The sequence below is a fragment of the Scyliorhinus torazame genome, chromosome 7 (genome assembly GCF_047496885.1).
Source record: "Scyliorhinus torazame isolate Kashiwa2021f chromosome 7, sScyTor2.1, whole genome shotgun sequence".
NCBI classification, from domain to species: Eukaryota; Metazoa; Chordata; class Chondrichthyes; order Carcharhiniformes; family Scyliorhinidae; genus Scyliorhinus; species Scyliorhinus torazame.
This window is the reverse complement of record NC_092713.1, coordinates 16,027,522-16,045,835: the sequence shown is the minus strand read 5'-3', so window position 1 is coordinate 16,045,835 and position 18,314 is coordinate 16,027,522.

Genomic DNA, 18,314 nt, shown 5'->3' with positions numbered 1-18,314 from the left:
ATGAAGTGGTAAAACCGAGTGACCCCCGGGTGGCAGAGGTCCTCGTGGAGGGCTTGGAGGCGGTCAATTTGTGCGTTGGCACATGTCCCGCGGGATAGGGCATCAGACGGCTCGTTCAGCTTTCCGGGCCGGTACAAGATCTCATAGTTGAAGGTGGAGAGTTCGATCCTCCACCGCAAGATCTTGTCGTTCTTGATCTTGCCCCGCTGTGCATTATCGAACATGAAGGCTACCGACCGTTGGTCAGTGAGGAGAGTGAATCTCCTGCCGGCCAGGTAATGCCTCCAATGTCGCACAGCTTCCACTATGGCTTGGGCTTCCTTTTCCACTGAGGAGTGGCGGATTTCTGAGGCGTGGAGGGTTCGGGAGAAGAAGGCCACGGGTCTGCCCGCTTGGTTAAGGGTAGCCGCTAGAGCTACGTCAGAGGCGTCGCTCTCAACCTGGAAGGGGAGGGACTCGTCGATGGCGCGCATCGTGGCCTTTGCGATGTCCGCTTTGATGCGGCTGAATGCCTGGCAAGCCTCTGTCGACAGAGGGAAGGTCGTGGTCTGTATTAGCGGGCGGGCCTTGTCTGCGTACTGGGGGACCAACTGGGCGTAGTATGAAAAGAACCCCAGGCAGCGTTTCAGGGCTTTTGGGCAGTGCGGGAGGGGAAATTCCATGAGTGCGCGCATACGTTCGGGGTCGGGGCCTATTATCCCATTGCGCACTATGTAGCCCAGAATGGCTAGCCGATCGGTGCTAAAAACGCACTTGTCCTCGTTGTACGTGAGGTTCAAGGCTTTGGCAGTCTGGAGGAATTTTTGGAGGTTGGCGTCGTGGTCCTGCTGATCGTGGCCGCAGATGGTTACATTGTCGAGGTACGGGAACGTGGCCCGTAACCCATGTTGATCAACCATTCGGTCCATTTCCCGTTGGAAGACCGAGACGCCGTTTGTGACGCCAAAAGGGACCCTTAGGAAGTGGTATAATCGCCCGTCTGCCTCGAAGGCTGTGTACTTGCGGTCACTTGGGCGGATGGGGAGCTGATGGTAGGCGGACTTGAGGTCCATGGTGGAGAAGACTTTATACTGGGCAATCCGATTGACCATGTCGGATATGCGGGGGAGAGGGTACGCGTCTAGTTGTGTGTACCTGTTGATGGTCTGGCTATAGTCAATGACCATCCTTTGTTTCTCCCCTGTCTTCACTACTACCACCTGCGCTCTCCAGGGACTATTGTTGGCCTGGATTATGCCCTCCTTTAGTAGCCGCTGGACTTCGGAGCGAATGAAGGTCCGGTCCTGGGCGCTGTACCGTCTGCTCCTAGTGGCGACGGGTTTGCAATCCGGGGTGAGGTTCGCAAACAAGGACGGGGGTTGCACCTTGAGGGTGGCGAGGCCGCAGATAGTGAGTGGGGGTATGGGGCCGCCGAATTTAAACGTAAGGCTCTGTAGGTTACATTGAAAATCTAAGCCCAGCAAGGTGGGGGCACAGAGTTGGGGAAGGACGTTAAGTTTGTAGTTTTTGAAATCCCTCCCCTGTACCGTTAGGGTAACTATGCAGAATCCCTGGATCTGTACGGAGTGGGATCCTGCAGCTAGGCAAATCTTTTGTGCGCTGGGGAAGGTAGTTAAGGAACAGCGTCTTACCGTGTCGGGATGTATAAAACTTTCCGTGCTCCCGGAGTCGACTAGGCATGGCGTCTCGTGGCCGTTAATTAGGACCGTTGTCGTCGTCGTCTGGAGAGTCCGGGGCCGAGCCTGATCGAGTGTAACCGAAGCGAGCCGTGGTTGTAGTAGTGGGGTGGGGTCCGTTGTTGCCGTCCAAGATGGCGTCGGGGATGGACAAAATGGCCACCCCCATACCTCGCCCGTAGCTGAGGGGTCACAAGATGGCGTCGGGGGTGGACAAAATGGCCGCCCCCATGCGTCGTACAGGTCGGGGGCGGTCCAAGATGGCGGGGCCCCTCCTCCCCTCATGGTGGTCGGGACCCAAAATGGCGGCGTCTGCGGGTTGCACATTGAGTGCTGGGGGGTCTGGGGGGCGCTAGGACCGCGCGGAGTTCCTGCATTGCGAGCGCCAGGGCCGCGGGCGCTAGGACCGCGCGGAGCTCCCTCGCTGGGGACCGCGGTGTTCGGGGCCAAGGCCGGCGGGTCAGTACTGCGAGCGCTGGGACCGTGAGGAGGTCCCTCGCCGGGGACGGAGATCGGGGTCCAGGTAAGCTGTATTGCCGGCGGGTCAGGCGTGGGGTGCGGGACGGGGGTGAGGGCCCAGGTCGGCGGCGCTGGCGGGTCAGGCGTGGGGCGCGGGACGGGGGTGAGGGCCCAGGTCGGCGGCGCTGGCGGGTCAGGCGTGGGGCGCGGGACGGGGGTGAGGGCCCAGGTCGGCGGCGCTGGCGGGTCAGGCGTGGGGCGCGGGACGGGGGTGAGGGCCCAGGTCGGCGGCTCCGGCGGGTCAGTCGTGGGGCCGCGAGCGCTGGCACCGTGCGGAGCTCCCTCGCCGGGGACAGCGGTGGTCGGGGTCAAGGTAGGTGGCGCCGGCGGGTCAGGCGTGGGGCGCGGGACGGGGGTGAGGGTGGCGTTCGGGATGAGAAAAACCCCCTCCTCTCCGTGGAGAGTGTTGGCCGGCACCCAAATCGGGAGCGCCGGCGGCGGGTCGTACATGGACTGCGGGGAGGGGGGTTGGGGAGCGTAGGCGGCGTGCAGGGCTCCCAGTTCTCCCGGGGCCGCGGTGGTCGGGACCCAAAATGGCGGCGCCTGCGGGTCGCACATGGCGTGCTGGGGGGGTTGGGAGGCATAGACTGCCTGTAGGGCTCCCTGTTCTCCCGGGACGGCGGCAACCACGCGGGATCGGCACACCACCGCATAGTGGCCCTTTTTCCCGCAGCTTTTGCAGATGGCTGCGCGGGCCGGACAGCGTTGTCGGGGGTGCTTCGCCTGGCCGCAGAAATAACAGCGGGCGCCCCCGGTGCGACTCGGCGTTTGGACTGCGCAAGCCTGTGGGGTGTCCGGGGGGGGGTAGGGGGTTTGCCGCGGCGGGTACGTACGGGGCCCAATGGCCTGCCGCGCGGTCGGGGCCGTAGGCGCGGGTATTACGCGCGGCTACGTCCAGCGAGGCTGCCAGGGCCCGTGCCTCTGAGAGTCCTAGTGACTCTTTTTCTAGAAGTCTTTGGCGGATTTGGGAGGATTGCATACCTGCAACAAAAGCATCGCGCATTAACATGTCCGTGTGTTCGTTTGCATTCACCGACGGGCAGCTGCAGGCTCGTCCCAAAATCAGCAGCGCGGCGTAGAACTCGTCCATCGATTCTCCGGGAGCTTGCCGTCTCGTCGCGAGCTGGTAGCGAGCGTAGATTTGGTTAACTGAGCGAACGTAGAGACTTCTCAGTGTTGTGAACGCCGTCTGGAAATCGCGGGTGTCTTCAATGAGGGTGAAAATCTCCGTGCTCACCCTCGAGTGCAGGACCTGCAGTTTTTGTTCGTCTGAGACTCGGCCTGTGGTCGATGTGATGTAGGCCTCAAAGCAAGTCTGCCAGTGCTTGAAGGCTGCTGCCGCATTCACTGCGTGGGGGCTGATCCTCAGGCATTCTGGAATGATCCTGAGCTCCATAGTCCTTTTTAGGCACGCTTAATAAATTGTGGCGCACAAAGACTCCGTGAGACAAATAGAGTGAAGTCGATGAGGCTTTATTAAGTGTGTCTGTTCCCCAGCAGCCCGATAGTAAACTGGCCTGCGGGGGAAGGCACCGGCTTCTTATACTTCGCCTTCAGGGCGGAGTATGAGGTCAACGGCCAACCAGGACCCGGGATCTGTCAGCCAATGACATTAGGGCTTCCAGTCCCACATGACCCCCAATACATACTACCACATTGGCCAAATGGCCTCCTTCTGCACTATAGGCATTCTGTGGATGATGACGTTGAGCAATTTTCTATTGGATTCTTTCCCTCACACATTTGCAACTCCCCGCCCTCGCCAAACCCAAATTTTCACTAAACTCATCACCTCAATCCTTGCTCATAGCAGTAGCACATTACAGAAGGGTTAGAAAAATGTTCACATTTGAAAACGTAGCACACGGGGGCGGCAAGGACTATGCTTTTAAGCAGGAAGCAGGCTTTCCTTATAGTACAGTGGATCAGTGAAATGATTACTTTTGACATGCAGCTGTATTGTGTCATTGACAATACTTGATTCCAAAGTTAACTCGATTTTCTTCTTTTTTTTTTTCTCTGCCACCAAGATGTAACATCCCCTGAAGCTTTGTGTTCAGATTCATTTATTCCTGGTATCCATCAGACTGTTAAGAAGTCTGGGCTGAAGGGAGGGTCATTCATTTCAGTAACAGCTTTATGTTGCAGATATGCCTGTGTCTGATGGCAGATTGTGAATCTTGCACGCTGTGGCATTCCAGGCAGTTGTTGTGAGGTTAACACTTGCCAATGCTCCACATCTAGAGAGACAAAAAAGACTGCATTCTAAGGTTTCTGCACCCTATTAATGGACTACAAGACCAGGAGGAGGCCACCTTCTGCCATTCGGTTAGATTACGGCTGACCTGTACCTTAACCCCATCTAACCAGTTTGCTTCTCTCACCCTTAATAAGCTTGGCCAAGAAAAATCTATTAATCTCAGTTCTGACATTTTCAATTGATGCCTGGCCTAAACAGCTGTTTTCCTGGGAAAGAGTTCTATATTTCTACAATTGTGTGTCATCACCCTTGCATAGCCTAGCTCTTACTTTACAATTGGACTCCCCCGCCTATTAGAGGAAATAGTTTTTCACTCTGGAGGAGATCTTTGCACTCATCACACCGATGGGATCTTCCAGTGCCTCTGGGGGCATACCCCCATCGTGGGTTTCCGGTGGTGTGTGGTGGATTCAATGGGAAATTCCATTGATAGCCCCGGGACCAGAAGATCCCATCCATTGCCAACGGTGAGCTGTCTCCCGCCGCTCAGAAACTCTCCCGGGGAGGCCAGAGCACCCCGCCCTCTACTTACCCTATCATCCCCTTTAATCATCTCAAACACTGGATAAAAGCAAATTACTGCGGATGCTGGAATCTGAAACGAAAGAGAAAATGCTGAAAAATCTCAGCAGGTCTGGCAGCATCTGTAGGGAGAGAAAAGAGCTAACGTTTCGAGTCCGATGACTCTTTGTCAAAGTTCAAAACAAAAATCATCTCAACACCTTGATTGGATCCCCTCTGAACCTTCTATACTCAAGGGAATACGATTTTTGATCTTAGCAATCTTTGACTGCTGCCCGAAGTGGTGCAGCCATAAGCCCTCAGCCATTTTGAGCCCGGGGCCTATCAAAATGCTGCAGTTAGCCTGAGGAGAGGCCAAAAAATAAAAACCACCAGTCAACAGTTCAGGCCTGGTTGGCTGTGGGGGGGGAATGGAAGAAACTATCCTGGGAATAGCAAAGTGGAGCTCATAATGGACTGGCTTATAATGTTCCTTCACTGACTAATCAGCAAGGCGGGAGGGGAAGAAATAATGGTGGCATTCTTCCAGTATAGGCCTCCTGCAGGTTCACATCCTTCTGCCAAAAGGACCCTAGAAGTGCACCGGTCAGGGAAGATTGAGTAGGCTGTAGATTTTGCCTCTGGAAAAGAGGAGGCTGAGGGGTGACCTGATAGAGGTCTTTACGATTGTGGAAGGGTTCGATCGGTTAGATGTGGAGCAGATGGTTCCACCTGTGGCTGAGATAAAGAAGGTTGCCTTCACTAAATCCAGCAGGAACTTCAGATGAAACCTAATTACCCAGAGAATGGCCGCACTATGGAATTTGCTCTCATAAGGAATAATTGAGCGAATCGTATTCGAGGTGAAGCTAGATAAGCATAAATTGGAGGAAGCTGTAGCGGGATGTGTTGATAGGGTGAGATACAGAAAAGTGGGGGGAGAAGCGTGTGGACTATAAATAGTAGCAGTGATCATTTGGGCCGCGGGGCCTGTTTCTGACCTGTATTTTCTTTACAAAACCAATGACTAACCGAATTGAAGACTAAGTTACAATTTCAATATTCGTCCCACCTGCTGTACTTCGACCATTTCCCGGCTGCTATGAATCTCAGGAGATGGTGTTGCTGATTTTCTCCTTGGTTCAATTGATCTGTTTTATTACCTTTGCTCTCGAGTCGCCAGGTATCTTTATGATACCGCCACGAGGTTCAAGTCCGAGTAATGATCAATAATCCAATACACCGATTAGTAAGATTTAAATCAAAGCACATTTATTATACACAGTAATCGCTACTCATGCACAAATTCTACATCTAAGCTACTTCTACAACTAACAGGCCTAAACTTAACTTTGGACTGGCCCACCAGGTCAGGGGAACAAATGGCCTTTCGTTCGGGTTCTGAGTCTGCGGGATTCGAAGTTGGTACGGATTGGTAGCTAGGAGCGCCTATCTCGAAGCGAGCGTTGAATTAAGACTTATGATTTTGATGATCACTGGAGTCACTGCACCGGTCACGGTCAATGTTGGTTCCTTTTGCTGGGTGACCCGGGCAGGAAGAAGAGAGCGGTGAAGAGAGAGTGATTTGAACTTGGGGCTCAACTCTTATAGGCTACCCGCCTTTCAGGGCGGACCCTGTACCTGATCCCAAGTGATTGGACTTTGTCCCAATCGCTTGGTTCGATTTTCTCCAATACTGGAGCGGTTCCCTGATCGATGGACAGTCTTGAGGTGCTCGTTCACCTCCTTTGTGTTGGCTCCTGCTGGCGCCGAGGAGTCTGGCTTTGCTTTGTGTGTCCAAAATGATACTTATTGTTCCCGGGGATTGCTCATCAGTATGCAGATAGCTGTTACTTTGTTATGCTGATGGTCGCTGGTATCGATGTTGTCTGGTTTTTGCAGAGGTAAATACACAGCAAACCAGCAGCTGCTGGTTTTTGTCTTGTTGGCTGACTTTCCCATCAGTCTTTGCCGTTCGCCATTTTAAATCGGGAGTTGGCCACTTTAGGTGGCTACAATGGTCAGGTAGCTTTTCAGGGAGAAAGTCTGATAAATGGCATCTGACGATTTGAGGTAGGGGTCAGGAGGAGAGGATCGATGGCCGGATTTGCCAATCATCTCATTTCGGGCCTGGCAATCTCCAAGCCCTAACTTCCAAACAACAAGACCACTTGATGGCAGACGCTGTGCCGAGATAGAGTGGTCGTTCAGAGACTATTTCTTCGGGTGGATGTAGCTGTTACAAGGGGGCATAACTATAAGATTCAGGGTGGGAGATATAGGAGGGATGTCCGGGGTAGGTTCTTTACTCAGAGAGTGGTTAGGGTGTGGAATGGACTGCCTGCTGTGATAGTGGAGTCGGACACTTTCGGAACTTTCAAGCGGTTATTGGATAGGCACATGGAACAAACCAGAATGACAGGAAGTGGGATAGCTTGATCTTGGTTTCGGACAAGGCTCGGCACAACATCGAGGGCCGAAGGGCCTGTTCTGTGCTGAACTGTTCTATGTTCTATGAGAGGGAGCTGCAGTTCTGCTTTGTTGGCTGAAGGTTCTGGATGATGACAAAGACAGAATATAAAATGGAAAAGGACCTGTTTAACTCAAAAACCAGGCGGTGTGAGGGGATAGAATGGAGCTAAGAGGCAGAAGCAGAAGGTAATCAGCTGTGACCAGGATGACAATGTTCAACCACCAGGTACCACAAAATCCATTATTTAATTCAGCATCTTGTGTCCATCCAGAGTGAATCTGATTGATAACGCCCACTTCACCGTCACCTTATAACTGAGAATGGATGGTTCATTAACTGTATGGTGACCAATTATTTGAAAAATCTTAATATCCATTCAGCGAATCTAATATTTTTCTGCCGCTCCCCGATTCTTTCCACAACAGCCTGACAAATGTATTTCCTTTCAGTATTTAGCCATTTCTCTTTTCAATGTCACTATCAAAACTGTTTCCATCACCCATTCAGGCAGCGCATTCCAGATCATAAGATCTCACTTCATACTTCTCCAGCCTGGTGCTGCCTCAGGTACTTTTATCATTCCTCTTAAATCTGTTCCCTCCACTCAACAACCCTCTGCCACTCATCTCGAGTGGTTAGCACTATTGCTTCACAGCTCCAGGGTCCCAGGTTCGATTCCCGGCTTGGGTCACTGCCTGTGTGGAGTCTGCACGTTCTCACCGTGTCTGCGTGGGTTCGCTCCGGGTGCTCCGGTTTCCTCCCACAAGTCCCAAAAGACGTGCTGTTAGGTAACTCGGCCATTCTGAATTCTTGCTCTGTGTACCCGAACAGGTGCCGGAATGTGACGACTAGGGGATGTTCACAGTAACTTCATTGCAGTGTTAATGTAGGCCTACTTGTGACAATAAAGATTATTATTATTATCTGAAGTTGACACAAGATTTATAAAAAGGATGTATCAGAGCGATAGATTTCACAACTTGCATACAAAAAGGGAAATTTTAATTGTTCCCTTTTTTTGGAGTGTACACCATACAATGTCAGTTTGCTAGAGTTCTCCTCCTAATTCTTCTGCGAGCTACTGCAGTTTCCTCAGCGTTAAGGTCTTGAAGGGGGGAGCACGTGCGTGGGGTCATTATCATCAGCCCCTTGTGATACACCATGAGCTGCTCGCTCGGTACAATCTGCAGCATCTGGCCCTTGTTACACATGCTTGTCAGCCAAAGCTATGATTTACGCGATGGATTATAGGTTTCTGCCTTGCATTTCCAGTGCTCTCTCTTCCTCCTCCCTACATGTGCGGACTGCACTTGTGCTTTCTGTAAGCGATGGGAACGCCAGCCTTTCGGACTGAGAGATTGCCATTTTTCTCTTGTCAGCTATTTTTCACGGGGATCCAGCATGTCAAAATAAAAACCACGGGTGCTTTTTGTTGCTTCAAGGAAATGTTCCTTGGCAGGAGGATGAGCTGCATGACTCAAACATTTGCTGTAATATGTTATAATTGTGCAGTGTCAGACTGTTGTCGTGCTAATGTCTCACTTCTTTCTAAAATTCCAGACGGATGTCATCGAATCAGGATGTCATTGTGGTGGGTAAACTATCCAATGATTTCAGAGTCAGCACCTTCCATTTGCAAGTAGAAAACCTCTTTGAAGGTTCAAAGATTAAAGCTTGAAAACACCTAGAAAATTGCAAGATGTGGAAATAATGCTACATTTATATGGCTCTGGTTGTTCTGCTTTTAGAGTAATGTGTTCCGTTCTGGACACTGCAGCCAGGAAGAATATATTGGCCGTGGAGTGGGTACAGCGCATTTACTTGGATTGCTACCTTGCCGTGGTGGAGAGGCTTGAACGTTTCATTGATCCCGAGAGCGACGCCGTCGGGAGGCTTAGACTCCTGGCAGCGTCCCCCATGGCGGTAAGGTCGGAGGAGAGGAACCAGACAATGTGCGATCCATAACAAGTCCTCAATGGCGGATCAGGCGGCGTGTTATCAGCAGCTGCGATGGCGGTGAAGGCTGCAGCAGTAGTGAGATCCCCAGTTATCGATGTTCCCTGGCCACTGGAAGTGGACCTACTCTCTGTCAAGGACCGTGTATGAAATTAAATGAAAATCGCTTATTGTCACAAGTAGGCTTCAATTAAGTTACTGTGAAAAGCCCCTAGTCGCCACATTCCGGCGCCTGTTCGGGGAGGCTGGTACGGGAATTGAACCGTGCTGCTGGCCTGCTTGGTCTGCTTTAAAAGCCAGCGATTTAGCCCAGTGTGCTAAACCAGCCCCTCTGCTGTTGTGCAACAGCATCCCCACATTAAAAGATGTTCCGCACAAGGCTTCTACCTGGAGGAAACCAACACCCCCCTCCCCACACGGACAAGCCCTGCGGCCGTCGCGAGAGGCAACGGGGACAGGACTGCGCGATCTGGAAGTCCCTGGCTTCGAACTGGCACGTAGGCGGTGGAGTTTGATTCAGTCGTCTCGCTCTTGGACTAGGAACAGGAGAGCGTTTCAGCAGCTTTCTTCACGACTGAACAGCCCTCTTTAGGATCAACTCTGCTCACCCCGCATGGGGAAAGGGCTAGTAAAGGTGCCCTATAGTCTGTCCCATCCCCAAACTGGCTGGAAATCCGCATCCAGCAGGCTCACCACCCTGAGGTCAGAAAATCAACGTTAAACTCAATTTCAAAACCTGTACAAATCCTCAAGGATAATGAGCAAAGCAATCGACCAGAACCCTTGTTGCCGTGAACTCGGGCACATCAACTGTGACGTCACTGCCCTGCAAGAGAACCAAAGGGCAGGTGAAGGGCAGCTGGGGGAAGATGGTGATGGTTACACCTTCTTCTGGAGAGGAAAACTTGAGGATCGGCCCAAGACGAGGTGGAGATGGTTAGCAGTTTCAAATTCCTCTGGGTGCACATCTCCAAAAATCTGTCCTGGTCCACCCACGTCGACGCTACCACCAAGAAAGCACAACAGCGCCTATACTTCCTCAGGAAACTAAGGAAATTCGGCATGTCCACATTGACTCTTACCAACTTTTACAGATGCACCATAGAAAGCATCCTATCAGGCTGCATCACAGCCTGGTATGGCAACTGCTCGGCCCAGGACCGCAAGATACTTCAGAGAGTCGTGAACACCGCCCAGTCCATCACACGAACCTGCCTCCCATCCATTGACTCCATCTACACCTCCCGCTGCCTGGGGAAAGCGGGCAGTATAATTAAAGACCCCTCCCACCCGGCTTACTCACTCTTCCAACTTCTTCCATCGGGCAGGAGATACAGAAGTCTGAGAACACGCACGAACAGACTCAAAAACAGCTTCTTCCCCACTGTCACCAGACTCCTAAATGACCCTCTTATGGACTGATTTCATTAACACTACACCCTGTATGCTTCATCCGATGCCAGTGCTTATGTAGTTACATTGTATATGTTGTGTTGCCCTATTATGTATTTTCTTTTATTCCCTTTTCTTCTCATGTACTTAATGATCTGTTGAGCTGCTCGCAGAAAAATACTTTTCACTGTACCTCGGTACACGTGACAATAAACAAATCCAATCCAACCCAAGACGCATGGAATTGGATTCGCCATCAAGCGCAAACTCTTAAACTGACTCTTGGAGCTCCCTGTCGGCATCAACAAGGCCCTCATGACTCTCCGCCTACAACTTCCCAAGAACCAGCAGGCAAGAGTCGTGAGTGTCTACGCCCCAAACCTTGATGCCAATGACGTATCCAAAGAAGGCTTCTACTCCACCCTAGACGCCATAGTCTCCAACATTCCTACGAAAGATAATATTATCCTCCTTGGGGAATTCAGTGCTAGGGTTGGGGAGGACCCCCAACTCTGAAAATGAACCATCGGAATTGCACATCCATTCCCCTGCACAGAACACCAGCTTGTCATCGTTAACATACTGATCAGCCAAAAGACAAGTTCAAGACTTCCTGGAAACATCCACGGTCAAAGCACTGACCCATGATCAACTTCTTCATCGTCCGATCTCGAGACCAAAAAGATGCCCTCGCCACCAAAGTGATTACCGGTGAACTGATGACTGCTGGATAGACCACTGGTTCATCCACTCCTCTGTGTCCATTATACTCCTACCCGAAGCAGCGGAAGGTGAAGAAACAGTTTGGAAAAAAGATCAGCATTGAGCATCTTCAAAAGCCAAGCCTATTGTGAACCTCCAGCCGTGGAGATTTTGGTGAAGACAAAGTGTCCATTCTAATGGAGTGGAGGAAAACTGGAAAGAGCTGAAGACAGCCATCATCTCAAACTGTGAAGAAACCATCAGCTACAAGTCCAGGAAACATGAAAATGAAATGAAATGAAATGAAAATGAAAATCGCTTATTGTCACAAGTAGGCTTCAATGAAGTTACTGTGAAAAGCCCCTAGTCGCCACATTCCGGCGCCTGTTCGGGGAGGCTGTTACGGGAATTGAACCGTGCTGCTGGCCTGCCTTGGTCTGCTTTCAAAGCCAGCGATTTAGCCCTGTGCTAAAACATCAAGGCCGTTTGATGAGAACGACCACACCAGCCAAGACCTCATTGACAAGATGAGGAAAGCTCTCCTTGCTGGGCAAAACAACAAAACCAGCAATGCAAAGAGTAGAACTCATCAATTAGCCAAGGCGGAGGTACAATGAAAATATAGGGATATCAAGAACCAATGGTGGACCGAGAAAACCAAGGAGCTGCAACTCCTCACCGACAAGGAAGACACCCAGGCTTCTTCTGTGCCACCAAGGCAATATATGGACTCAACACCCTAGACCTCAAACCGATGCAGAGTAAGGATTCCTCTTGAGAGACAGAGAAAACATTGGCCTTTGATGGAGAGAACATTCAAAGAACTCCTAAATTGTAATACAATCATCGATGAGGATATGTCTGAGGAAATCCTACAACTCCCCATCAAGGATGATCTTGCGCTCCCACCAAGCTTGGATGAAGTTGAAGTCACTATGAAACACATGAAGAATGGAAAAGCAGCAGTAGCGGACATGATTCCAGCGGAGATTTTCAAAGTTGGAGGAGAAGAGATCACCCACCATCTCCATCAGCTGTTGCTGAAAACCTGGGGCAGAAATTCCCACCGCCCTCAGGGACGCCGTCAACGCCACCATCTTCAAGAAAGGAGACAAAGTGGATTGTGGGAACGACCGAGGAATCTCCCTACTCTCCATCGCCGGAAAGATTATCTCCCAAAATCTCATGAGTTGCCTTCTCCCAGTCTCTGAAGAAATCCTTCCAGAAAGCTAGTGCGGCTTCCGACCAAGCTGTGGAACAGCGGACATGATTTCCACTGCTCGGCAACTTCAAGAGAAATGCCAGGAGCAACATCAACCACTCGACATGACCTCCATCGATCTGATTAAGTCTTTTGACTCGGTCACAGAATTCCTACATTGCAGAAGGAGGCCAGTCAGTCGATTGAATCTGCACCGACCCTCCGAGAAAGCACCCCACCTAGGCCCACTTCCTCACCCATCCCTACAAACCCACCTTACCTTTTGGACACCAAGGGACAATCCAACATGGCCAAACTACCGAACCTTTGGACTGTGGGAGGAAACCAGAGCACCCGGAGGAAATATACGAGACATGGTGAGAATGTGCAAACTCCACATATTAAGTCACCCAAGTCATGAATTGAACCCAGGTCCCTGGTGATGTGAGGCAGCAGTGCTAACCACTGTGCTGTGCCACTGTGCCGCAGTCAGTCATTAAGTGCCATGGAAGACCCTGTCAGATGCCGGCTGTCCAGGGAAATTCATCAACATCCTCCGACTCAGCCACAGCAAGACGTTGGCGACAGTCCTCACCAATAGAAACAAGACAGAAACCTCCAAGATCAAGTCTGGAGACAAGCAGGGATGTGTCATCGCCCCCATCCTTTTCTCTAGCTTCATTGTCACCATCCTTCACCTTGTCAAGAACAAGCTTCTCAGTGGAGGGGACATCATTTACAGGACGGACGGAAAACGTTTCAACCCCAACAGGTTGAAATCCAAGAAGAAAGCGACACTGACAACAGTCGTGTAACTTCAGTGTACGGATGACATCACCACCTCCGCTCTCAATCTCCAAGCCATTCTTGACACCTTCGCGGACGTATACTGACAAATTGGTCTCAGCTTCAAACCCAAGAAGACTCAAGCTCATTACCAACCTGCCCAGGGCAAGATCTGGTCTCTCCATCCATCAACATCAATGGAGAAACCCCCCCAAATGTGGAACATTCCCTGATGTGGGGAGCCTCCTCTCGCCTAAGGCTGACATTGATGCGGAATCATAGAATTTACAGTGCTGAAGGAGGCCATTCAGCCCATCGAGTCTGCACCGACTCTTTGAAAGAGCACTCTACCCAAGCCCACACCTCCACCCTATCCCCATAACCCAGTAACCCCACCCAACAATAAGGGCAATTTTAGACACTAAGGGCAATTTAGCATGGCCAATCCACCTAACCTGCACATCTTTGGACTGTGGGAGGAAACCGGAGCACCCGGAGGAAACCCACGCAAACACGGGGAGAACGTGCAGACTCCGCAGAGATAGTGACCCAAGCCAGGAATCGAACCTGGGACCCTGGAGCTGTGAAGCAATTGTGCTAACCACCATGCTACCGTGCTGCCCGGAGGTCCAACACGGTCCCCAATTTGTGGGAGCCTTGTTCGGACGCCTAACGACAAGTGTCTTTGACGACCGCGACATCTGTGCTGACACCGAGATCCTCGTGTACAATGCGGTTATCCTCCCAACTCTTCTACACAGTTCAGAAACTTGGATTGTGTGCAGGCGCCACACAAGGCCCTGGAGAGGTACCATCAACGCTGTCTGAGTTGGGTTCTGCACATCAGCTGGGAGCAAAGGCACACTAACATTAGTGTCTTTGAAGGTGCAAAAGCACCAGCATCAAGGCCAAGATTGGCTGAAACCAATTCCTATGGGCCAGCCACATGCTCAGGATGTCAGAGTTCCGACTGCCAAGACAAATCTTTTTCACCCAGCTTAAGGAAGGCTCCCAAACAAGAGGAGGACAAAGGAAGTGCTTCAAAGACGCTTGCATTTTGCGTCAAGAAATGCAACCTACTTGGAGGAACCTCCCCATTGAAAGGACACAATTCTTCGAGGACACCCAATGGCGACAGGACGTCTGGAAAAGGATCCCGAGAAAGGAATACCAACAATCTAGGGTCCAAGGACCAATCCCACCTCCCAGAAACACCCGCAGGTGTGCGGTGGAAGATGCGGCTCTTGAATCAGGCTCATCAGCCATGCAAGGACCCATTGAACCCATGACCAGTAATATGGAATTCCTTGGGTGGACAATCGTACTCGTCAGTGAGTGATCGCCGAAGAACAAAACAGTGCTCCTACCTTCTTTCCATTGTTCCATGTCTGACTTCCCGATGTTTATTTTGGGTTGGTTTTAAAGGATAAACCTTAATGGATTGGATCTTGTGTAAATGCTATATTGTCACGATATCAAGGGTGCAATGAAATATGAATATTTGCTCCTGAAGGATCATTAAATTGTCTTGAGTTTTGCTTTGAAGCTACAATCAGCATGTGTGCCCCACCATGAATGCCCCTCCTATGAATCCCATGTTAAAAGGACTTGTTAAAACTCTTCAACATGGGGCCCAGAACAAGGCAACAAGTAAAAACTCTCTTCCTGCAAGAGATAATGGAGGTGAAGCTGAGTATCAGCAGGGGCACAAATTGTGTCGCTTTGGCACCTGAAGCGGAGTTACAATGAAACACACAGTGGTGCAGCGCGGGGCCCCGGCCAATGGGATGGCCCCATACTGAGAGGTGGCTGTGGTGTGGGAGCACCAATCAGTGTAAGCCCACCTCTGATTTCTGCTGCCCAGGACGACAATAATGCCCATTTTCAAACAGGTCTTCAGGTCCCGGCTGAAGCTGAAATTAACCCGTGCAGACTCTCCACCGCAAATCTAATTATCGAAATAAGAGATGTCAGATGAAAGGACATGAATTGTTTCTCAAAGGTCTTTTTTGAAAGTTTTAAAAAGTCTCAAGTTTGTTTAAATGAATAGTGTGAAGGTTGTTGAATGGATCGGTGAGTGGATCAGTGGGCGGGTGGATGAGTGAATAGTCACGTTGGGTGGGTGGTCATTTCCAGGTGCCAAGTGGGTAACCAGATATCTCCAGCTATAAATGAGTCCTGAATCAGAAGGTTCTGAACCTGACTGCTGGCTTCAATACCATTCATAATTACCATAAGACCATAAGGCATAGGAGCAGAATTAGACCACTCGGCCCATCGAGTCTGCTCTGCCATTCAATCATGGCTGATATGTTTCTCAGCCCCATTCTCCTGCCTTCTCCCCATAAACCCTGATCCCCTTATTAATCAAGAACCTATCAATCTCTGCCTAAAAGACACTCAGTGATTTGGCCTCCACAGCCTTCTGCGGCAAAGTGTTCCTCAGATTCACCACCTACTGGCTGAAGAAATTCCTCCTCATCTCAGTTTTAAAAGATCGTCTCTTCGGTCTGAGCCTGTGGCCTCGGGTTCTAGTTTTTCCGACTAGTGGAAACATCCTCTCCACGTTCACTCTATCCAGGACCTTGCAAGTTTCAATAAGGTCCTCCCCCATCCACCTAAACACCAACGAGTACAGACCCAGAGTCCTCAACCGCTCCTCATATGACAAGTTCTTCATTCCTGGGATCATTCTTGTGAACCTCCTCTGGACTCTTTCCAAGGCCAGCACATCCTTCCTTAGATACTGGGTACAAGACTGCTCACAATACTCCAAATGGGGTCTGATCAGAGCTTCATACAGCCTCAGAAGTACATCCCTGGTCTTGTATTCTAGCCGTCTCGACATTAATGCTGACGTTGCATTTGGCTTCCTAACTGCCGACTGAACCTGCACGTTAACCTTCAGAGAACCTTGAACTAGGACTCCGAAGTCCCTTTGTGTTTCTGATTTCTTAAGCCTTTTCCCATTTAGAAAATACTCTATGCCTCCATTCTTTCCACCAAAGTGTATTACCTCACACTTTTCCACATTGTATTCCATCTGCCACTTCTTTGCCCACTCTCCTAGCCTGTCCAAGTCCTTCTGCAGCCCCCCCTGCTGCCTCGATACTACCTGTCTCTCTGCACCATCTGCAAACTTAGCAGCAGCGCCCTCAGTTCCTTCTTCCAGATCGTTAATGTATGTTGTGAAAAGTGGTCCCAACACCGACCCCTGAGGCACTCTACGAGTCACCGGCTGCCCTTCTGAAAAGGACTCCTTTATCCCCACTCTCTGCCTTCTGCCAGTCAGCCAAGCCTCTATCCATGCCACTATCTTACCCTTAACACCATGGGCTCGGAACCAATTTAACAGTCTCCTATACGGCCTTCTGGAGGCCTTCTGGAAATCTAGTTTGTCACTGGAGGGGTCTTCGGTAGGCAAAGTGACCAATTTGACTTCTCCCAGAATTCTCTTCTGCTACTCTGCTGGACGATGATCTTCCTCCTGTTTGTCACTGGAGGGGTTCTGCGGCTACCCACAGTACAGTCGAGCTGACCGAGTTGACTTCTCACAGAATCCTCTCCTGCCGCCTCTGCTGGATGATTAGGATCAAATACAATCATACAGCATAAAATGCAGCAAAGGAAATGGCAGTGTAATGGTAATGTCACTGGATTAGTGGACCAGATGCCCAGTGGACCAGAGGCCCAGGTTAATGCTCTGAGGACGTGGGTTCAAATCCCACATGGCAGCTGGTGGAATTTAAATTCAATTCATAAAATTGGGGATTGTAAGCATGTTTCGGCAATGGTGACCATGAAACTATCAGCGATTGTGGCATAACCTCCCCTGGTTCCCCCTGTCCTTCAGGGAAGGAAATCTGCCATCGGTACCTGGTCTGGCCTACATTTGATTCAAGATCCACGACAATGCGTTGACTCTTAACTGTTGGAAAGGGCACTCAGTTCAGGTGCAATTAGGGTCGTAAATGATGGCCTTGCCAGCAACGCAGTCATCCCATGCGCGAATAAATAAAGCAAAAATTCACCCCATCATGCCTGGGCTAGCTTTTTGAAAGATTTAACCAATTAATCCCACTTCCCTGCTCTATCCCCACATCCCAGCAAATACTTCCTTTTCATCTTTGTATCCAATTTCTGTATTGAACTTTACCATTGCCAAGTGCATAATGCTTGTCAGAAACGTTACTGTCTGTTTTGCATTCCTGCCAAGTTGATTTGCACCACTCAATGTAGCACATCTAGCCGTACAAAAGAGCTGGCACGGATATTTTGGCAAATCTTCTTTTAGTGGTTGCTGACTTCAAACAGGGCAGGACTGGAGTGCTACAATGTGCAAGTGTAACACTTTTCATGCTCAAGCTATTCTGCTCATTACTTTCATGTCTGTCATGCTGTTGCTTCCCATTGAGTGTGATCGCTTTGTTATTGTTCTGCCTGTCTGAGCATTAGAATATTTATTCCAATCCAATTCAGTTAAGCAACCAAAGTTTGAATTTATTTGGCTGTTTAATCTGACACACGGCTCATGATAATCCTACACTCTGTTTAATTGATGGGAGTACTAATACTTGCAGAGCTTCCCTCGCCCAGCTCGCTGCGCTCTCACCAATTCTTCACTTTCTTCAGTCAGAACAATTGGTCCACAGCAACCAGTCATTGACAGCTAATGTTGCGCTGATAATAACTTGACTAATTTTACACGGTGTGAAGCAGTTGACTTGGACGACTTTTGCAAATGTGAATTTGCCTTTGCAATTATGGTTTTAACTTCCTCGGTTTATTCATTGGCTCATTCTTTCACGTTGTGTTGAGTGTTCCATCAGAAGAGAGTCGGACATGAGG